At 40.2% G+C, this 14,132-nt stretch overlaps 1 protein-coding gene across 1 annotated transcript in view; it reads left to right on the forward strand.

Moving 5' to 3' along the window:
• Nucleotides 1-12,260: 12,260 nt before the first annotated feature.
• The window catches only part of EPS8L2 (EPS8 signaling adaptor L2), a 153,261-nt gene continuing 151,389 nt past the window's right edge, over nucleotides 12,261-14,132 (forward strand). The window contains exon 1 of the mRNA XM_075187826.1: nucleotides 12,261-12,463. The gene's annotated coding sequence lies outside the window, so the exon portion shown is untranslated. The remainder of the gene's footprint in view (nucleotides 12,464-14,132) is intronic.

Consider the following 14,132-nt stretch of genomic DNA (forward strand, 5'->3'; position numbering starts at 1 on the left):
TATGTGACAAAGGGAGTGGTTTTCCACAGGCCTCTATGAGGACAGTTATGTATTCAGCTGACAGTCTGCAGGGCAAGGCTGCAGACAGAGCTAGACATGTGTATACGTCAATACACTTTAGTCAACTTGATATGTGCTGTGGAACAGATGGCAGGGTGTACACAGGTGTACTGAACCTATGCACTTGATCTTATTGACTTGTCCATATGTTTTATACTAGCCATATAGCCATAACAGATAATATCATTTAGCTTCAGAGTAGAAATCTATAGTACGTAAGATTACACAACACAGCATGTAGGAAACAACATTATAGATTTAAATATGTTGGAGGAGCTATTGGCAGTATTGTTGGACAGACAGTCGTAAGTACGTACAAACTTCCAAATTTGCAATATCTGACTAAACAGTCGTTTATCGTGTGATCTGCACAATAATTGCATAGGTATGTACCCAGCTTTACACTATGTAAACAGGCATAGTACTCACTCTGCCACAGCCCCGTAACCTGTAATATTATATGCAGTAATATATAAACAGAATGTTTAGGTTTTTCTTTTTTAGAAAGGTGTATTATTCATAGTTGTTTACTGTACCGGAATGTTTGGGAGACTCCCAAACCTCTAGGAGTACTCCCAGTGCAACCTCCTGTATCCTGCTTACTTCTCTAGTAAAATGGGTGGGGCTTAAGAACACCATTCACAGCGAATCAAGTCATCCTGGTCCACCCCTAGTGTTTCCTCCTGGAATGTATGATATTATTACAATATTATTTCATTTTACCAACAGGTTCAGAGGTTGAAACCAGATGGAGATTTGTCTGAAATAAAACACTAAGTGAAGCTTCTCCAACCAATAAACAAAGATATGATTATTAATATAAGGACTTACTGTTTCTACAACACGTGGCTTGTTTGAGTAAGGAAGGGCCTGATTCATTAAGGATCTTAAATGAAGAGGTATCTTATTTCAGTCTCCTGGACAAAACCATGTTACAATGCAAGGGGTGCAAACTAGCATTCTGTTTTGCACATAAGTTAAATACTCACTGTATTTTCATGTAGCCCACAAATATCAACTTTAAATTTCAGTGTACAAATAATCTATCAAGTATTTGTGCGCTACATGAAAAAACAGTCAGTATTTAACTTATGTGCAAAACAGAAAACTAGTTTGCACCCCTTGCATTGTAACATGGTTTTGTCCAGGAGACTGAAATAAGATACCTCTTCTTTTAAGATCCTTAATGAATCAGGCCCGAAGTTATTAAATTACATTATACAGTTTAAACATTTTTCTCCAGCACTGTTCTTTATTAATGATTAATTATAATTATAAAACGTTTCTAAAGACCATCAATACATATACATTTATAATTGCTGTCCACAATGGCCCTGATGACAATTGAAAAGAACATCTTGTAGTCAAAAAATGTTTACCCTGGTTTGGAGGCATCAGAACATGCACATGTTGTCCATCAATTTGACCTCATGCCCAAGACTTAACAATCTTGCCAATCGTCATTTTACTAATCAGAAACTAAAGATGAAAAGGCGCTCCCAGCAGTAACACACGTCTCATATTGGTGTTCATTCTAGATAACAGTGACTGGAAATTGTCCAGGAGTCAAAGGTGGGCACTGGACAAAGAGTGAAGTTGTAAACCTTCTCAGGATAATCCATCAGATCAGAGTACAGTAAAACATAACAGTCTTTTCTCTGTTTATAAGGGGATGTAGCCAATGCCAACATTCTCCTCCTCAGAAGTAGAATCTAACAATGATTGGTTCTGGTGGTTTTGCAATGTGGGATAAATTTTACTGGCATGGTTTGGGTGCAGAATTTCTTATCTAATGGGGAGGGGGGAAGGGGGGAATAGGTCTTCCAGGATGACAATGCCCCCATCCAAAGACCATGACACTGATGTTATCCCAGGGCACAGCTGGCACACCATGCCTACCTGTCCACCTACGGGCATTCAAAATTAAAAACGGTGTAATTGCCCGGTCATAGTGTAACAGTGATTTGAAGCTTATATGCTATGCTTTTGTGCTATCAAAAGATAAGAACTCTAAATAATATTAAAACAAGTACAATACTTGAACAGAAGAACAAAGGTTCAAATTAATGAGGGAGGATCTCCAAATGTCATTTTAGGCTGTGATTTTCATTGATTTTTGTACCTCTGTGTCACGAATGACCCCCTCTGGCTATTCCCTGATTTAATATCTTATCCTATATTCACACGGTCAAAAAATATATCACCTCTATTTTGTCTGGAAACCCCTCATTGACTAACTATATCTGTCACAAACCGCACTTGTGACTTGGAAGTGTTTACTGTATGAGGTTACACGCGATTCCAGCACTCAGTCTCTTTTTTACTTATCACACAGGCTATCGCACCCACAACAGTGCTCTCACACCCCCACACACTTCAGGTTTGCCACTACATATTGAATAAGGGCAATAGGACCCCAATATACTGTCTCGCACTGGCATACAATGAGCACTCCTTGTTACCCACAGTTTAGCAAGACACACACCAGCAATCAAAAGATTAACACTTAGCCCCTCAAGGTTCTATGACACAAATGCACATGCAGGCACACACTCGGCTTGGTATACAAATGTATTCACAATTCACACCTCAGCAATGAAAGGTTTATAATGGTTAAGCAATCTCTTCTAGACAGGCAGTGAATTCATTTACAACAATAAGGACATCACTATTAAATTTTTAGATTTAATATACAAAAAGTACAATGCTTACAGATTAATAAAAAAACAATAAACAATTGACATAGCACTCACAAGCAAAACAGTTTCAAATAAAGGGATTAAATTCAAAGTATAACTTACAGATAAGTGTTTTATTTTGAGCCAAGGGAAATTGGCATGAAGATGGACAGTTTATCAATGAAGATTGATTTCCCCAAAGATTGACAATTTCTTGTAACTGGTCTCATCTTTTTAAAGACACTTACACACCTTTCCCCGCCTTTAGAGACTGTGCTCTGTGACACTGTTTATAACCATGATTTGCATATTGCCTGATTTTATATCCAATTCTATTATGTGAGCTAACTTTTCTGTGGAGTGTCACACAGACCCAATTTTATTATTAAATTATCCCCTATGAATTTACCCATCTATTGATACCAAACAGGTCTAGGTACAGGGTAGCAGTTGAGCTTATATTCATTTCCTCAACTTCTCTGTGTGGCAGAATTCTTAATTTGACATATGAGTTGCCCTTCATCATGCTATTGAGGAATATGTGGTTGATCACTTCTTTTATTGATTTTTTGTCTATATAAAATATAGGCAGTCATAACATGGTCTCCTTGTGCCAAACACCATGCTGGCCGATTCCTAAAAGTTTATTCAGGTGTCAAAACTCCATCCTAGGCCAGGATATAGCTCACCCCATGAGGTATTTGAAGCTAACACCAGGATGTGCATAGCCACTGAATAAACACTGACTTCACATTTTACACTTTAGTAGCTCAATTTATCAATGGATTCATTTGATATAACATATTTACACTGCAGTTATGATTAGGCCTTATTCACCCCAGATATGTTATAAATTAATCCTTATAACTGTAATTCCTCTATGATCACAACACTCTATAATCCATGTGCTTCTGATTCACAGCATAAAACTATTTGAACCTATCTATGTAGTGCATGGTTGTCCAACTCACGGCCCGCGGGCCGCATGCGGCCCAGCATGCCTGTAAATGTGGCCCAGAAGGAGTTTTGGTTGTGGCAAGGGGGCAGCACTGTTAATGAAAAAAAAAATCCTGCAAAAAAAAAAAGAAAAGAAAATACTTACCTTGCGGTCACGTCATCTGGTACTCCGGCTCCCTCCCTTGTCTCCTCCTCCGTGTGGTGCTCGCAGTGAATGTCGGGCGTGATGTCATCACGCCCAACATCCATTGCGGAGCGCAGCACAGAGGAGTCACCCGCGCGAGAAGAACAATCGGCAGCACAGAATTGGAGAAAAGAAGAGAAGAGGACAGGAGAACAAGCCAATTAAAAGGTAAGTTAAGGGGGATTTTTTTTATTTTTTCAAGGGACGCTGACCAGTGAATAAAAGTCACCTGGTCCTGGAGCATCATGGACTTTATCTCCCTGCTACATACTTCTACTTGTAATACTAATGGGGCATTATATATTATTCTCTTTGGCCCATTATAAGTTGTTATCCCTTAACTAACATAGTGGTGTAATTAGCAAAACAGGTGACAATTTGGGGTCACAGTGGTGTTTATGTCAGGTACCGCAGGCCTGGTCAGGGCACCCTGATATACAATGCCTGGCTTAAATGCACTTTATTGATATGGCATCGAAGCAATACAAAAAGTGATTATAGTATAACAACTAGAGAGGATTTTTTGAACAGGGCGATTGAAAGGTAAGTATAGGGGGATTTGAAAAAAAAGTGAGATATATATATATATATATATATATATATATATCTCACTTTTTTTCTCATATATATATATATATATATATATATATATATATATATGTTAACTATGTTTTCTATGGTTTTTTGGATGATCAGCTATCGTTATTGTTAGTGTATCTTATGTGCGGCCCAAACCAACTCGTCGTCTTCCAATGTGGCCCAGGGAAGCTAAAAGGTTGGACACCCCTGATGTAGTGCATAAAAGCAAGTGTAGCAGTGCAAGAAAGCCTCAAAATGAATCTGGTAGAAATGAACTATGGATATGGCCCGAGATTGAAGGAAGCAGACAGACGAGGGTTCATTTGATTTGAATCGTGCCTTATACATAGCTAATATTTTCAGTTAATGCAGAGTTGCTTTAAATAGACATAGAATGCAGAACTTAGAATGCTCTAAATATATCAGCTTGTAAATCAAATCATAACTGGTGATGCCAAATGCACTAGTGAGTCTGAATGGGTGCGCTAACTGTAAAATGCTGAAGTATGACAATGCACCAGTGTGTGGATTTGTGCAGGTTTTATGTGCGGACATATTTATATCCGTAATTAATTTCTATGTGACTCTGTGCGTGGGAATGTTGGAGGAGAAGTGTGAGACCTAATTAATGTCAGCTAAAGTAAACTGTGCTTTCAGTTAACCTGGTTTGTTATTACCTAGTTTTTGTAGCGTTTGTTATGCAGCCCCTGTTAAGCAGGGTTCAGCTGTTAAGAAAAATGTTTCCTATATTGACCAAAACTGAGCACAATAATATCTTCTTTGGTAGCTACATTTTGTTTATCTCCTCTAGGGGCCTATTTAATAATTAACAGGGTTTTGCCCTGTTAATTATCATCTGTCATCGTAACGATTTTTCGTTATCATTTATTAAAAAAATGTTTCTTGGGACATCAAAAAGGAGGCTGTTCAGACAATGACTTTAAAACTCACTATTGCAAAGTGGTTTTGCGCACGTGTGACCTAAGGTCAAAATCTAAGCTTTCGGAACTTGATACAATTTTCCAGACTGCAGTCCTCATTGAGTATTATGAGGAGTGGAGTTAATGTGGTAATTTGCCTAATGTGGGAGATATCTCTGATAACTCCTGCGTTAGGCTTTTCTTAATATTTTAATTAAAAATGCCTAAACTAAGAAGCAGTTTCCTCAAGGTTTAAATCTTCATAAACAGGCCCTATATCCTATTACTTCCGGTATATTTATAATACCACAAACACGTTCCAGCAACATATGTACAAGCAAATCCCACATATATCTCTAAAATATGCAGTTTACTGTACATCACATCAAAAGCTCAGGGGAAGTGATAGCAACCTTTATGCAAATGACATAGGGGTCTATTTACAAAGCTGCGCTGAGCCATAAAACCAGAGAAAACTTTTCTCTGTTAAATGGTCATCACCAGTTACACAGTTTATGAAGGGGTTAACGCAGGAGAAATCAGAGATTTCTTCTGTATTAAACTTCTTTTCAATGGTTACCGCAGTTCCCATAGAACTCTATGGGGAATGTTATGTCAGAGATTTACTAAGCAGCGAAAACCTTTGCTCAGGATGGTGTTACATTACCTGTTCCTATGGGGTCCAGTGAAGCCGGAAAGGTTTCGCTTGGTCCTCCGCCAGGTCAAGTCCCTATGCGCATGTGCAGACCATAGTCAAGCATGGTCCTCCGGTGAAGAGTTTAATTCTTCACTCAAAGTGCTAGGCTGCCGGTGAAGAGTAAAACTATTTTGTAGACTAGGGGGTAAATGTATCAAGCTGAGAGTTTTCCGGCGAGTGGAGATGTTGCCTATAGCAACCAATCAGATTCTAGCTGTCATTTTTTAGAATGTACTATACTATATAAATGATAGCTAGAATCTGATTGGTTTTTCAAACCCGTCAGAAAACTCTCAGCTTGATACATTTACCCCTAGGTCTTCGCTGGGGCTCTCAGGGCAGCCCCGGCATTGTAAATACCTGTGACACCACATTATGTATCGCAGTGTTATGCTGCAATACGTAATGTTAGTTATTGCACCGTGGGGAGCCCAAATAGTAAATAGACCCCATAGTTGTTTTGGCTGGTGTATGTTTTGTGCTTCATTATTATACATACGGGGCAGGCTATGCATAGGTCGTGAGTGAGATGACTCTAGCCAAGCTTGTACTTGAATATAGATTATTATTATACACAATAATGGAGGTATTTTGGCTATGGTCATTAATAAAGCTAATTTCCACACTAATAAGGCATCAGAGCCAGGGCCGGATTTACCACTATGCAACCTAGGCAATTGCCTAGGGCCCAGCAGTCCCCAGAGGGCCCTCTCAGGGCCAGCTGTGAGACCACCCTTTAAAAATGGGCCGCTACTTATGGGCCAGTGCTATATGCTTGCCCCCCCCAAGCTAAAGTCTGTCAACTAGCCCCTGAATAGGGGTATATGTTATGCTAAAAAGCTATAGTGCTATGGATTTTTTTAGGGAGGGGGCCCCAAACCAGTATCTTGCCTAGGGCCCCATGAGATCTAAATCCGGCTCTGATCAGAGCGCATCCAATGTATTTTCCAGAACTTAGGAGACAGCTCAGAAATAGTATTATGTTACTTGTCATTACTTTATATGTATTATTTTAATAGGAATAAGAAATTAATATCTAGTTCTGTGGTGGGCAACAGGCGGCACGTTGAGCCCTTTCTTGGGGTCCCCACAGCTGGGTTTTCCCAATCCTATTAGAACTGAGGCAGCTGACTTGCATGGAGGGCACGCAGCATACTCAGAGGAGGTGGGAGTGCGCTGTGCACTTCATCCTTCCTCTGTGCGAAGGGTGGTGGAGCGCTCCTGCTATGTCCCCCAGACTCTGCCTTCCTCTCCTCCCCCACCCACACCCTGAAGTGAAGATGATGGTAGGGGAGACAAGCAGACTCTGACAGGAGAATTAGATCTGGGCTGGCACAGCAAGGGTGAGTATTCTCTGGGTCAAGGGGCAGGGGAGAGCTACAGGAGACCTGTTCACATAGGGGCCTATTTATCGTTGAATGGCTGCATTGGTTTAGGGCTTGATAAATAGGCCCTATTGCAGGGGCAGACCTAGAATTTTTTATTGAGGGGGGGGGGGAGTTAGCACAACCATGCCCCTCCTTCACTCTGATTGGTTGGTCCCAATTGGCCTCACCCCCTTTCCCCCAATGATCGGACCCATCCACCGCAATTTAATGGGAAGAAGATTGCTGCTAGCGGGGGTGATCGCCCTGCTAGCCAATATGTCACATAGCCAATATGTTGCATATTGGCTATGTGGACATTTTGTCTATATACTAGCATGAGAGACTATATAAGGGTGTTTTGGCTATGCGGGTATGGGCATATTGGTATATACATATATATATATAGATAATAATGGTAATGTTGGTATATATGTGCAAATGTGCTTCTGGACAAACCATTGCATTTATTTATTTTTGCATGAAGGTAAATTACTGACTGTGTTTGCAGGTAGCACACAAATACTGGAGAGCATTATTTTAAACTGCAATTTAAAGTTGAGTTGGGCTATGCCCTCTCCCAACTCTAAATCTGTTCCCGCATTGCAAAATGGTTTTGCCAAATGCCCAAGGTAGACCACTGGAGGGACCGCCCTGGGGGCACCCCCCCCCCCCCCCCCCCGCCCCCCGGCCCCTGAGCGCAAAGCATTTGGAACACATGTAGAAATGCAAAGGCACTATGTACTTTTCCGATAAGTGTGCAGAAATGCATTTTTGACACATAACGATTCCTCCCAACATTTTAGTATCCGGCATCAGGACAGGAGGAGTGGTCATGTCACGATGGGACGTGCGCACGACATGAGGGGCGTGGCCACTCCCCCATTGGGCTGCCTAGCGCTGTAAACCACTATGCTGCCCTATAGAAACCTCCCTTCCCCTCAGACAGCAACATGCACCAGTAGAAGGTGCATAGTACACGTTCATACTGCAGTGAACGGAAGATACCTCCAAACGTTCCCACCAGCGGGACAAACATGGGTGGGACAGCTGGACAGAAGACTAAAATCGGGACTGTCCAGCTGAAATCCAGACAGTTGGGAGGCATTATATAAGGAATGATTAAGAAATACAAGAAATAATGTCCATGTGTACAAGTCCTTAGTTGAATGGTTGATGTGTACATACAAAACATGAACATACTACAGAATGTATCATATTCATTTTTTTTCTAAATACAAATATTTTGATTAAAGTTGGTTATTATATTGTATTTTCTTTTCTTTTGTATATAACACTACTTGCGTATAATTGCGCAGCGTTACAAGTTTGTTTATTATTTTACTTTTTTTAAAGGAACAACCAGTCCTGCAGAAGACAACCCAGCGCCTGAATTTCTGTATTTATGTACCATATTCACAACCTGAGTGCTTGAAGAGAACAAGTAACGCAACATAAATATCAAATTCAGAGTCTTTCTTTACTGTTAGACTGCATTAAGTGTGCGGAGGTGCTAGGATTAGGTAGGAGCCGGAACTGCCGGAATGCCTTTCTCTCATCAGCAGTTTCTGAATATTGCAGATCAACATGGTCTACTTGTTTTGCAAGAGAAGAATGCAAACATCCAGAGAAGTCACACATGATATTGTGTAAAGGAAAATGCCAAGACTGGTATCACTTACAATACATTGAGAAAAAGGCAACCAAAACACAGGGGAAGTATGTTTGACTAAATGTCGATCAAAGTAATAAAAATCTTTAGAACAGAAACAGATTGGGATACATTTTAATGAAACTTATGTTAGAGTTCATCATAGAATTCCATACACAGCTTATAAACCGCTTATGGTGGACCACATAGTATACCATCTTTAACCTTTACCAGAGTTAACTTAACAAACTAAAATAACGACACAGAGACTTGAATTGGCGTTTGAAAGGTCATTAATTTATTAGAGGCGAACCTGCTGGGGAAACAATTGGTGGCCAACCTAAACAGACCAATCAGCATCCAGGCCACACCTACCATTTGTAAATTCCGTCCAAACTAAATTGGACCCGGCTAGGCGTAAAATGCCAAACTCCCCCATTTGGCATATTAGCTGAGGCCCGCCCGCCTAAGCAGAGCCCCTTAACCCCGAAGGGCTATTCTAACTAATTGCCCAATCCCTTTAAGAGGAGAGTGCCTACTACGCCTTCAATGTAACAAAATGGCTGCTGATTGGGCTGCTTACCGCCACTTGTGAAAACAAGTACCAGTACCAATACTACAAATAGGGGATGGGTGGGTGGGTGAACAAATCTATTCGGCAAGAGGAAGTCACATCCTTTTCCTATATGTTATAAGCCTCCTCTGGGAAACTAAAACCCCTCCCCTTCCGGCTCTACTGATTGGATAACTCAGGTTTCTACCACAACCCAGATAAGTTAACTCCTGGTATGCCTGTACTTTTTCTTCTGCCTGCCCCCTCAGCGTTTATATCACCTCGGTCTCATTCAATCCCTCTGTTGTATTTCTTAGTCTTAGTCCTACAACAGTTCACTAAAACGTAACCCAAATTACTGCTATTCTTTTGCTCATGAATACAGAAATGGCTGATAGAAATGTAAAATAATCTTCTTAGCAATGCCTTCTTTGAAAAAAAGGAACAGTTTTTGGACAGAATGTAACGTTTGCTGCTACTAATGTTCAGCTTGTACACATTTGGGACCTCATTTAGAGTCAGACGGAAAGTCCATCTAAGAAGTGTAGGAGTGGGAGTGTGTCGCAGCTTGGTAGGGCATTACGAGTGGCAAGCAACCCCAGTTGTGTCCCACTCTTAATACCCTATCGAGCTGCGAGCAGTTCCTGCAGCTAGCTAACTGCTTGCGCCACCTAATTCCTGCCGCACAGCTTTAGCCCTTTTTTGACATGTGTTGCATCTGCGCTTCACTGTGACTAGGATTTATTTACAGGGTCACGCCTTCACAATTCCGCGTTCCGCCCATTCTTTCATAGTGAGTAGCAACCTGTCGCAAGCTGTCCAAGATGCAGGTGGAGATGGTGCTTGCTGGACATGCGTGCTAGTGTTTTTTTGTTGGATGCGCCTAAAACGGACTTTGCGTCCGACTCTAAATGAGGTCCTTGATTGTTACATTATTGTAATTGCACAAAGGACACAATGCAATGAAAGCACAATTGCGCTTTCCAACTAGTTATCATTTAAGAAAACTGTAGCATAAAATAGTAATCACTGGTTGGTACAGTTAATAAACAAAAAAGATTGTAGTGAAAGACAGACATGCAGTTATCTGAAGAAAACTCTCTGGAGCTTGCAGGGGAGAGGTGCAATTTTTAAGTCTGTTTTGAAACAAACTAATAAATTTGATACTCTTTTGACTGCATCAAGCTAAGCATTTGGAGTTTAGTGTTATAGCCAGTGCAAACATTATCCATTATAATAGTAGATTATTCAAATAAATTCACTTATTGATGAGCAAGCTGATACACCTCAGGTCCTTATTTTCACCAACATCAATGGCTACAATTAAATCATATAGAAATATAAAATTGGCAAACTTTGCATGACCAAGATTTGTGCTGTAGCTCTATTTACAGTATTTCAATCTGTCAACTTTTTAAAAGATCAGAACAGTTCCTTCTATTAAACTGTTGTGATTGGCTACTTCATGGAGACTCGCACATTTCACCACAAGAACTTTGCAAGTGCAGAGGGCATACTTGCCTACTTTCTGACTCTGTCCTCCGGGAGGACAGGTCACATGACAGGGGTAGGAGGGGGTATGGTGACGTCTTTGCGTCACCATAGCTTCGCCCACACTAAAAAATCCTGAAATTCACGGCATTGAATAGTCTGGGAGGACTCCCCGAAATTCAGGAGCCTCCCAGAAATTCCGGGAGAGTAGGCAAGTTTGGCAGAGGGTCTTTGTGCATCATACATATAAGAGTCTACTTGTCTAGTGTATATATAATATGCAGGTCTTGTTCACATCAAGTTAATATAAAATATGGAGAAATTGTGGCAGACTTGCAATGAAAGTGCTGAAAAAAGAAAAGCATTATTGCATTTTTGGACACAATTTTCACAAGTTTAGAATTGACAGTAAAACACAACCCTTGACTGACTGAAAATAAGGAGTAGTAATAGCATTGAGTGCTTACGTAAAATGAAGGGAATTGATCCCCTTTTTATAAAAATCATACACATAAATAAACTACTGTATGTTGGAAAACTGTCAGCTTCTACTGATTATTTTCATTATAAAGACAAATAAGTAATTGTCGAAGACCACTATTGTTTACTAATATAGCAAACTGCTGGAAGAAATATTGAAACCAATATTAAAGTACATTTTCACAGAGAACCACAGTGTGAATTTTAAGTTTGGGTTGTTCAAGTTTTAATATATATATTAATGTGTGTGTGTGTAATATGTGTATATATATATATATACACATATTACACACACACACACACACACACACACACACATATATATATATATATATATATATATATATATATATGGGATAGTTTTTACACATATTACAGAGAACATATCTGTGTAGAAGACAAGAATGCTCTACAGAGGGAGAGAAAATACAGCAAGCTTCACCCATACCCACTTCATGCAGCATTTCCATAAGTAGAAGGCTGGAAGTGATTAATGCACAAACGTTGCCCCTTTCTCTGACCCTAGTTACAGACCTCTGTAAGTGGGAGCAGACGCGTACACCCATAGAAGAGAGCAGCCTGCTGTCTAGAGGTTGGGCTGTTCTGCAGGTGCCCCCTCCCTGTATCACTAGACCTGTCCTTCTGGTTTAGCTCCACCTCTATCAGTACACAGTGAAACCTCCACCTGCCTCCACACCACGACCTAAAGCAGCTTAGTGGCATCTAGACAAAGTGACCGCTAAGGGGTAGTTCCCTACAGAGCAAGTGACATCTATTTGTGTGTCCTCTGGAATTACAAGGAGAGTTTTGTTAAAGACACAGGAACAAGCGCACACGCAAGTTTGGAGGGTGAGTACCTGACTGTGTCACATCTTAATTTAATCATGAAATGGCAGCTCCATTAAAGCAGGGGTCAGTAACAGAACAGAGGCACTCACAAAAGTGACGATGACCATAGAACAAAATCTATATTTGTGTGTTTGTTTTGGCAAAAGCACTATACAGGTAACACAGTCCCATAAAAAAGTGAAGGAGGACTAAATGCAGAACTTAAAAATGCATCACAGGTGAGTGACAGCAAATATTGTCAGATGGAAAGGTGACAACGACCTAGTACTTAGGAAGGTGCAGACAATAGACAGCTAAATAAGGGACTGAGGTATTTTATAACAAATGTAAAGACCTACAAAATAATCTGTATTTTACATAACTGTTACAGTGATGGTGGGGATGAGGTTGTCACTTTCTTTATCTGTACCTTAATGGGCCCCTTGGCAGGGCAGTGTGTAATATGAGTGGGGGCTGGCACAGCCTCTACCCATGCTGCTTCTGTTGTCTTCATTATCGGAAGTTTTGGCTGGGTGTTCTGGCATCAGGGCTAGTATAATGTAAAGCACCACACTGGCCCTTTACTGTGAGTAAAGGGGATCATGGCACAGGAGAAAGGATAAGCATATAGGTGAATATTTCTATGCACACAAAATCATCTATTAACTTATATAAGATGGTAATCATATATACAGATAGTATTTGCTCTGTCTGATGTGTATGTGTGCTTTTTCACAATATGAGCTTGGTATTCAGGTGGAATTGAATGTAAAAACATTATGTATGCACTAGCATGCTATATAACCACAGCAAGAAAACATATAGGAATAGTCTTAATCGAAAATATCATAAGTGTCTGGAAGCACTGAATGATGCACAGTCAAGTGAAATAAACCCATTAAAATGAAACCTATCATTTGAAAACGTCATGTTAGAAGCCTTTTAGTCATATGTGTGAAACCTTTTGATGCCTGGGTTGTTGGGGTCATTATGTGTCATAAAGTGGGCAGTACTGTATTGTATATAATGAGAGCTAAACAATTATATAAATGTTCCACTCTGATGGTCTGTTTCATTCATAAATGTGATATGTGAATTGACAGGGAAGTAAAGAACATGTCTGCTGTAGCACACACTGCAGTGAAAGGGGCAATTTAAAAATAAAATAAAATTAGGAAGTGTGATGGAATATAGTAAATATGGCAGTGCTAAGTGAGCATCAGTGGATCCTGGGCAAAAATAAAAATAAGTGGGTGTTTGAAGGGTATCTTGAAACTGTATCTCATAGGTAGATTTTTCAAAGTATAATGTAATTTCAGTACAATACAAAACGCCTTTGAAAGAAGACACCCCCTTTTACAAACAAGGGTTATGTCTTCCTTGGATACTGGGGCGTTTTGGCGCTTTCTACCATTTTGGTCCTTAGGAAGTCAGCTGGTGCACTCTCCCCTGGGGTTCTTGGGGCAAAGGCCATAGTTGGCAACATTTTAAAGTGTATCCCATTGACACTTTGCATTAGAGCCAGCGCATTTACGCAGGTTACAGCCGATACTGTATCAGTAGATTTTGCAGCACTACAATCCCCATCCTGTCCCGAAAGTGATAGCAGTTTACTTTGCTGCATTTTAAATATCCCTTTAAAAAATTTTTTATCTCTTGAAGCCAAGAGAATAAGAAGAGATGGTGAGAG

This window comes from Mixophyes fleayi, chromosome 10, assembly GCF_038048845.1.
Source record: "Mixophyes fleayi isolate aMixFle1 chromosome 10, aMixFle1.hap1, whole genome shotgun sequence".
Classification (NCBI taxonomy): Eukaryota; Metazoa; Chordata; class Amphibia; order Anura; family Limnodynastidae; genus Mixophyes; species Mixophyes fleayi.